This window comes from Mesocricetus auratus, unplaced genomic scaffold, assembly GCF_017639785.1.
Source record: "Mesocricetus auratus isolate SY011 unplaced genomic scaffold, BCM_Maur_2.0 Super-Scaffold_100014, whole genome shotgun sequence".
Lineage (NCBI taxonomy): Eukaryota > Metazoa > Chordata > Mammalia > Rodentia > Cricetidae > Mesocricetus > Mesocricetus auratus.
The window spans coordinates 16,834,780-16,844,653 of NW_024429197.1; positions in this window are offsets into that span (position 1 = coordinate 16,834,780).

Here is a 9,874-nt window from a genome sequence, read left to right on the forward strand (position 1 = left end):
GCACAGAAACCTCTGGGCTAGTATGAGGAACACTTATTGACTTCAGGCACATGTTGCCATGGGGTGTGGAGAATGGGGGCAACTCCACCAGGACACAGCATCCACCCATCACCCATCTAAGGGCAGACAGAAGCCGGGAGTCGGCAAAGCACCGAGAGATATGAGTGAGGTGGGAACCAAGAGCCAGAGAGCAGCAGTCACAAACCAGTGTTTTACAGAAGGCCAAAGAGGCCCACAGGGCCAGGGTTCTCTCCCGCTCCCTTTCGGCTATGGGCAGGTGGTTGGAGTCCGGGACAGGGGTGGCAGCCAGGCTGCAGAGGTTGAAGAGGCACCCAGCAGAGGGTGGGGACAAAGATCGCAGTGGAGGGTTTTAGAGGAACCTAAGCGAGGCAGGGAGAGGTTTGGGTGGGTGCCTCTTCTAAGTTGGAAAGAGCTGAGCGACCCCAGGACAGCAAAAGGAACAGAGAGAGCCCAGGGCCCTCAGTCGCCCCTCCCCCTCCCCCCTGCCCTCCAAGGGCCTCCCACTTCGCTGTCCCCCAGCCAAGGTACACAGCAGCCCCACCACTACTCGGCAGGGCCTCTCACCCCCACCACTCCCGAGCCTGGGCCTGCTCTAGCCCACCCTTCAAATTGGGGGAGCTACCAGGGAGGTCTTTGGGTCTTGCTTCCTGGCCTGAGCCAGCCCAGGGGAAGTCAAGCTGGAGCCTGGCTCGAGGAAGGGGAGGAGGCCTGGGTGAAGGCAGAGCGGCTACGAGGACACTGGCAGGAATAGGAAGCTGGCGTGAAAACCAAGCTCAAGCTGAGGTTAGGGTGGGGGCTGAGGCTCACACAGGGAATGGAAGCTAAACAGCGGGGATTGACAATGACACCGCGGACTCTGCTTGTCTGGGTTGAAGTCCAAGGGCCACCACATTGCTATGTGCCATGGGACCAACCACTGAACATCTCCTGCATCAGTTTCCTCATTCAAAAAGCTCTCATGGACTGCTGTGAGATTCACATTTATTAATCCATGTAGATCCCTCGGTTGTGCAAATGATATGGACAGATAAGGACACGCTGCTGGGAAGGAGGCTCCCACGGGGCTTCAAGAAGGACACACCCTCACTCAACTACAAACCCAGATGGCCCCCCACCCCACCAATTAGGATGTCAATACCGAGTCTCCCTAGAAACTAATTCCCTCCGCTTGTCCCAAGCCCCTCAGACCTGACTTACAGTACCACACACCTAGGGGGCCCTTTCTCCTGACTTGCCCAGAGCTCTGCAACCAGTCCGAAATATGCCACTCTTGGGCCTTGACCTTGGCCAGGCCCTATATCCCTAGATCTCACTAAGCTTAAAGAGCCCCTTATCCATGGGCTCCTGCTGCCCTACTGCCCAGAAACTGAGACAGCCTTGTCCTGACTTCATGGCCATGGTCTCCTCGTCCACCAGTCATTTATTTGTCCTGGGTGAGGCAGAGGCAGTGAACTGTCCCAAGGCTCACCCCTGGGCTGGGCTAGGCCAAACTCCTGACCAGACTGTCCAGCTCACAGCGAGAGGACTCCACCAGACTGTGCAGCTCACAGCGAGAGGCCACCACCTTTGTCTCCCTCTGGTGGCGTCTGGACATCTGTGGGTCAGCTCTGCCTCTGGTAACCTGCTGCATGGCCCTCTCCGAACTTTAATTTCCTTAGCTACAAAAATGATATGAAGCTGGGGCTGTCAATGAGTAGAAGTCTTCCCGTGCAAGACTGACAGCCTAAGTTTGATTCTGGAACCCATGTTTAAAGGGTGGGGGACAAAAACAAAATTTTCCCGTGAAACTGCATAGATGGCAGAGGTACAGAGCCACCTGGATGCCACTGTGGCCTAGCAGGTACTGCTGGGTCAGAAGGGGTGGTTGGGTACTTGGAGGGCATTGACATGCCTGGGAATTTCCACAGAAACAAGTCAAAGTACCTGGCCTTCCTCTGAAAGCTGATGACCACCAATCCCTCTGGAGGCCTGACCACTTCTGAGGCCTGAGTCTCGTTTTCTGGCTCACTGCACTGTGTGAGGCATGCTGTCACACAAGACCAAACGAGGCCAGCCCTGGAACGCCTCAAGGTGTTAGCTGGGCCCTCTGCCTTATGACAAGAAAAAGTGGGTGGTGGGCCCTGTAGCCCTCAAGGTTGTGTAGCTGACGCCTACCAGAAACTTTGCATACCTGGGGCGTCTGGCTCAGGAGGTTGGGTGGAAATACCAAGCAGTTACAGCCACTCTGGAGGAGAAAGGGAAGGAAAAGGCCACGATCCACTATCGAAGAGGCAGCTGTGGAGAAGAAAACCAGCAAGTTCACAGAGGTCCTCAAGACCAACTGGCCCCTGGTGTAAGTCCAAACTAAGTCTTTATTGGGCTATTTGTGCCTCGTGACTGCCCTTCCTCCACCACTGATGGTGGGGGGGAGGTGCCTTAGTCACTGCTGCTGTGGGAAGAGGAACTTTTAGACACCTCTGAGAGCACACCACCTGCTTGTTGAGTTTTGTTTGTTTGTTTGTTTTTGTCTTTTGTTTTTCGAGACAGGGTTTCTCTGTATGTGTTGTTTTGGATCCTGACTGGTCTCCAGCTCACAGAGCTCCACCTGCCTCTGCCTCCCTAGTGCTGGGATTAGGTGTATGCCACCAACGCCCAGCTGCTTGCTGAGTTTAATTGAAGTGGTGACTGTGGAATTCCTTGGGCTTCACCTTTTTTTTTTTTTTTTTTTTTTTTGGTTTTTCGAGACAGGGTCTCTCTGTATTGTTTTTGAGGCTGTCCTGGAACTCACTTTGTAGACCAGGCTGGCCTCGAACTCACAGAGATCCGCCTGCCTCTGCCTCCCGAGTGCTGGGATTAAAGGCATGTGGACCAACGCCCGGCTGGGCTTCACCTTAAAAATGAAATAATGATGGGGCCTGTGACCCAATGCCTTGTTCTGCAGCTGTGAGAATGGGGGCCACACTCCCGGGCTGCCATTTAGAAGTGCACACAGGGAGACAGCCAAGTCACAGGCACAGCCTCTGCTCCTTCCCAAAGCTGATCAGAAAGCATTTTCTTTCTTTGTGCAGGGTATTTATCTGCTAATTAATTATTTGATGTTTAAAGGAGGACACTATGGGGGCAGTCTCTAATGACTGTGACGCTCTGTGAGCACTTTGCCTGTGTTAACTCATTTAGTCCTTAACAACAACCTATGAGGTCAGTGGTATTAATGTCTCCACTTGGCAGATGGGAAAACTGAGGCTCAGAGGGGTTGACCGACTCATTTATGGTCGTGCAGAGGAGAAGGAAGTGAGATGGCTTCCCAAGGGACTTCCCCTGAAGCACTGTGCTAGAGGGTCTCTTTGAAGAGAAGGTAAGCTGTGCCCATTACCCAAGGCTACAAGAAGTTAGTCTATAAGCCCAAACCTGGAAGGTTCCACCAAGAACTTGACTTCCAACCTTCAGAACTGTGAGAAACGAGTACTGTTCAAACAAGAAGGAGAGAGAAAGAGACGGGGAGGGGGGAGGTAAGGATAATACAGGGTTTAATAAAGTCTGGTGCATAGTAATGGTTCAAAAATAATCAGGCACTGAATTGCAATAAATGTCAGGAATCATTACCACCAACATTTAATAACAATTCATGTCAGGAATCCTCATTTCCATGACCATGGTTCCCCATTCCTTCTAAATCTGTTCTGTTTTACCAGTGTAACCCCACAACCCCCAACTCCAGACACTGGAGTTGGAGCCTGTGAAGGACCTGGGTGAGACCCCTTTGCCACCCTTCTGTTTGGCAAACTCAGGGAGGGATGTTTGCACAGATGTGTGGCCCGGGGCAAATAGTGTGGGGAGGGGGTGTGGTGCTGGTTAATGCCTGGTCCACCAGGGTCCAGGGGAGGGGGTGTGGCGCTGGTTAATGCCTGGTCCACCAGGGTCCAGGGGAGGGGGTGTGGTGCTGGTTAATGCCTGGTCCACCAGGGTCCAGGGGAGGGGGTGTGGCGCTGGTTAATCCCTGGTCCACCAGGGTCCACCCCAGACTCCCACATCTGCTAGAGGACCGGACTCCGGGTTCCGAGATTCCTAGGAAGTTCTCTAGGAAGCTGCTTTCAGCCATTTTGGTTGCCAGGGGCCTGTTTCTCCACCGTTGGGGAAAATGGAGACCCCCCCCTTGTACAACTTGCACCGTTCTCTCAGCTTCCACCCCAGGGGCTCTCTTAGCTCCAGCTTCAAAAATCCCAGCAACGCAGTGCAAATTAAAGTTACCTTAACTATTCTAATCTTATAACAATTTTGCTTCAGTCAACATCTAAATGTGACCACATGTGCCCAGACCACCCGGTGGCGTGGGTGATGGTGGGGGGTGAGTTCTAGGGGGATGAAAGGCAGAGGGAGGCTCTCAGGCATGGGCCTGGCTCTGGAGGGGGTCTTCTGGGGAGGGTTGGCCACTGGGTCTCTCTTCTGCTGTCTTCTGACCTGCCCACACTGAGCAGCCCTCCTCTCCTCATGCTCCCTGGGGCAGGCCCTCTACTCTCCTGCTCAACAAGTTGGCAATTGTCCCAGAAGGACCAGGTGATATTCTACACACACCTGGTGTAGTTAGAGATGACTTTGTGGGGGTCCTCTCAGGGCTCCCCATTCACATGGGCATGTGGCCCCGCCAGTCATCTTGAATAAGACAATTTCTGAACAGTGTTCCAATCTCTCTCTCCCTCCCTCCCCCATCCCGTGCGTGCATGCAGGCATGCATGTGTGGTGTGTGTGTGCGTGTATATGTGTGTGTGTGCGCATGCATGTGTGCATGTGTGGTGTGTGTATGCGCGTGCGTGCGTGTGGTGTGTCTATGGGTGCGTGCGTGTGTGGTGTGTGCGTGTGTGTGTGTGTGTGTAGTGTGTGTATGTGTATGTGTGTGTGGGCGTGCATGTGTGGTGTGTGTGTGTGTGTGCGTGCGTGCGTTGTGGTGTGTGTGTGTGTGTGTGTGTGTGTGTGTGTGTGTCTTGGGTGTGCATATGCCATGGTGTGGAAGTGGAAGTCCAAGGATAACCTCTGCTATCTGTCCTTGCCGTCTACTTGACTGAGACAGGGTCTCCTGCTGTTGCACTATCCGCACCGGGACTGTCAGGCCTGCACCATTGCATCTGGGTTTATGTGAGCTTTCCACGCAAATAAACGTGAGGACTTTACCCACTGAGGCATCTCCCTGGCCCCACATTTTCATTTTGCACTGAGTCCCCCCAATTATGCATCTGGTCCTGTGGACCTGCCCACTACTCCTCTTCCCGAGAGCCTTTTCCACAGCCTTATACACAGTCAGTACCCAGTCAATGAACACTTACTGAGCACACACTTGGCACTGGAAAGCTATGCTAGGTGCTTGGGGATACAGAGATGAGCAACATAGATATGGCATCTTCACAAGACTATGCTCCCACAACCCTCCTACACTCGTAAATCCACATAGTGGCTTTGCAAGACAGCTCCCTGGTAACAGCCATAGTAATTATAGGGAATACTCCGTATATGCCAAAGTCCACATATTTTCTTTTGTTTCACCTACCAAACAGCAAGGTAGGCGTTTTCACCCCCACTTTCCCTAAAAACACAGAGGTTCAGCATTCACAACAGCTGTCCAGTGGTCACAAATGGCAGAACTGGGACTTGCTTATCACTAACTTTCTTTCTTTCTTTCTTCCTTCCTTCCTTCCCTTCTTTTTGTTTTTTGACAGGGTTTCTCTGGGTAGTCCTGGAGCCCTCTCTGTAGATTAGACTGGCCTTGAACTCACAGAGATCCGCCTGCCTCTGCCTCCCGAGTGCTGGGATTAAAGGGGTGCACCACCACCGCCTGGCACTTATCACTCATTCTCAGCCTCTCCTCCTCTTACATTGCTTTTGGCTGCTTTCTCATGGGCAGAAGTCTTGGCAAGTAGAATGGAGTCTAGACCAGCTACATGTCCCCAGCCCCTACCATATGGGGTCTACTCTTTTAAAATAAATATCTACTTATTTATTCTTTCTCTGTGTGTGCCTGAGTGCATGTATATGAACCACATGCCTGCAGGCACCCAAGGAGGTCAGGGAAAAAGCACTTGATCCCCTGGAAATGGATTACAGGCAGTTGTGAGCCACCATGTGGATGCTGAGTATTGAACCTGGGTCTTAGGCAACAGCAGTAAGCACTCTTAACCTCTGAGCCCCTTTAATCCCAGGCAGAGGCAGGCGGATCTCCGTGAGTTCGAGGCCAGCCTGGTCTACAGAGCGAGTTCCAGGAAAGGCTCCAAAACAATACAGAGAAACCCTGTCTAGAAAAACAAACAAACAAAAAACCAAAAGCCTCTGAGCCATCTCTCCAGCCCCACAGGTCTATATTTTTATTATATAATGAGTCTTTCTCCATCCTGCCAGTTAGCTCCCAAATAATGATACAAAGCCGTATTATCAATTATGAAAGCCCAGCCTTAGTTTAGGTTTGTCCCACTTGCTCTTATAACTTAAATTAACCCATATTTCTACTAATCTATATTCTACCTTGTGGCTTTTAACTCTCTTTATCTTGCAACTCCTGTTTCCCCTCCCTGTCTGTCTGGCTTCTCTGCCTCTCTTCTTCCCAGAGTTCTCTCTGTGTCTGGAGTCCCCCCTATACCTCCTGCCTAGTTACTGGTCATTTGGCTCTTTATTAAGCCAATCAGAAGACGCCTTGGCAATGACACATCTTCACGGTGTACAAAAAGATTATTCCACAACATGTTTGTTTGTTTGTTTGTTTGAGATAGAGTCTTCTATAACCCAAGCTGGCCTCAAACTCAATAGGTAGCCAAAGATGACCTTGAATTCATGATTCTCTGCCTCCACATCAGAGATACTAGGATTACACATAGAGGTCAAGACACCCATTGCCATCAAGTCTACATTGCTTGTTTTTCATATTTTTGTTTTTATTTTGTTTTGGAGACAGGATTTCTTTGTGTAGCCCTGGCTATCCTAGAAATCACTCTGTAGACCATGCTGGCTTCGAACTCACAGAGATCTGCCTGCTTCTGCTTCCCACCAGAAGTCTGGGATCAAAGGTGTTCACCATCAACTACCCAGGCATTTGGGGGGGTTGTTTGTTTTTGTTTTGTTGTCCCCCCAAACTGGGGTTTCCCTGTGTAACAGTCCTGGCTGTCCTGGAACTCACTCTATAGACCAGGCTGGCCTCAAACTCACTGAGATCTGCCTCTGCCTCCGAGTGCTGAGATTAAAAGCATTCGCCACTCCCACCTGGCTCAATTTTTGTTTGTTTAATTTTATGTATATGGGTGTTTGTCTGAACGTATGTCTGTACAGTTGAGGAGTGAAGTACCCAACCCAGAAGAGGGTATCAGACTCTTTTGGGACTGAAGTTACAAATGGTTGCGAGCCACTCTGTGGGTGCTAGGAACTGAACTCAGGTCCTCTGGAAGAGCAACCAGGGCTCCTAACCACTGAGCCATCTCTCGATCCCCTATTTTCATTTATTTATGTGTATGTGTGTATGTCTGTGAATGAATGCTGCATGTGTGCAGGTGCTCTCAGAGGCCAGAAGGTGTTGGATCCACCATGGGCGATGGGAATTGAACTCTGGTCAACAAGCAACAAGCACCTGTCTAATCCCTGGTTTTTTGTTTGTTTGTGGTTTTGTTTATTTTATTTGAACAGGGTTTCTCTGTGTAGCCGTGATTCCCAAGTTCTAGGATTAAAGGTGTGTGTCTCCACTGCTCTGTTAAAATTTATTTTTTATGTGTATGGGTATTTTGCTGGCATTAAATCTGTGCACCATGTGCATATTTGGTGCCTGTGGAAGTCGGAGGACTCCTATCTCCTTAGAAAGTTGTGAGCTGCCGTGAGGGTGCTGGGAATTGAACCCAAGTCCTCTGGAAGAGCAGCCAGTGCTCTGTATCACTGAGTCATCTCTCCAGCCCTCTGGGCTTTTACATTTTTTATTGTGTGTCGTAGTGCATGTGTGGAGGTCAGAAAACAATTTTCAGGAATTGATTGTCTCCTTCTAGCACATGAGTTTCAGGGGTTAAACTCAGGTTGCCAGGCTTGGTGGCCCATGTCTATGCACACTGAGCCATTGTGCAGGTCTGAGTCTACATTTTTCCAGTATTTTTGCTTGTTTGTTTGTTTGTTTTTCGTTTATGAGACAGGGTTTCTCTGTGTAGCCTTGACTGTCCTTGAATTCGCTCTGTAGACCAGGCTGATCTCGAACTCAGAAATCCGCCTGCCTCTGCCTCCCAAGAGCTTGAATTAACAGCATGTACCACCACTGCCCAATTTACATTTTTATTAAGTGAAAATATTCAAACTGGGTGTGGTGGCACATGCCTGTAATCCCAGCACTTGGGAGATGGAGGCAGAAGGAGCAAGAGTTCAGGGCCACCCTCTACTACATGGTGAGTTTGAGGCCTGAGGCCATTCTGAATTACATGAAACTGCCACAGTAAAGTACAAACTAAAACTTTTAAAGGCTCACACAAAGACAAGCACAAGGAAACAAACTGGTACAAGACAGTGAAATGTTCAAGTCCTGATTATTTGGGTTCAAATCCTTCATTTACCATGTGTTAGCGTCTACCTCAGTTTCTTATTTTGCATCATGGAATAGTGACTAGGTTGTTGTAGTGCTCAGTGAACCTGCTTACCTAGCACTGGCATACAACCACTCTGCCATAAATATTAGCAATTGCTAGAGACCATGTTGGTCAATGCTCACACCTGCTCTCCTCCTGGCCCTTCCTCTGACCCAGCTCATTTGGCGATGCTGGTTCAGGTTACAGTCCTGTCCAAAACCATTAGAAAGAACAGCTGCTTCCCTGCACCTCCTGGGCTAACCTGGGCTAGCCTGAGTGGTAGCAAGGCACTTTGAATACCATCAGAAACTTCCTGGAGGAGGCCTCCACCCAAGCCAGGTAAGGGAGCCAGGTACAGCAAGAGGGTGCTGCCCTGTGCTCTGTGCATTGGCTCCCTTTGCAACTCTTCCCCCCAACCTTTCTGCGGTACCCTCTCCCTTCCCCAGCAGAAACTTTCCTCTACGCCTGCCAGAGTGTAAATTGCCCTCAGGAATGTGCTGCACCCCATCGCTCCCTTAGCAGTGGCCAGCGGCTGTCCTGGGGTCAGGCCTGGCCCCACATCAAAGGCTCGGGAGCGGTAACAGCAGTAACAGCGTGTCTCCGCCTGCCGCCGCTGCCCTCCCCTCCCTCCCACTAGCATTGGCTTCCGAGGCACGGCACATGGTAGCACTTAAACTCCAGGAGGACGGAGGATGCTTTCTCTCCACCCCACCTCCCACCAGCCACAATGAGCTACTTGTTAGGAGACTATTTTAATTTTACTTAATGCGATTTCAGCTCCTAAGGCCTCTGCTGCCGTCACTTCTTGGATCCGGATACTCTGCATAAATGTAAGGGAAGCCAACCTCCCAGGAGGTGTAGCCTAAATATGGAGACTTCACAGAGGTGGGATCTGGGACAGGAAGAGGACTGTTACATCAGGGTCCGGGGTTGGGGCCCTGGACTCCTCTGAGGAACTAAGGGGGACTGGTTAAGGGAGGGCTCAGAGCTAGCTTGTACAATTCAGGAGGCCAACCTGACTTTGGAGTGTGTGCCACCAGACAGCCTTGGCCAACAGATTCTTCCAATGCCTTGAGTTTAGCAGGCAGACAATTAGCCTAGTGGCCATGTGAGCTTTACTGTTGGGTCTCCTGGGGCTAAGTAGAGGAGGATACTCCAAGATCCGGGAAGCTGCTAAGATTTATTCCACTAGGCGCATCTTCTTCTTTTTTGTTTTTGTTTGTTTGTTTTGGGTTGTTTTGTTTTGTTTGAGACAGGATTTCTCAGTGTAGCTTTGTAAACCAAGCTGGTCTCAAACTCACAGA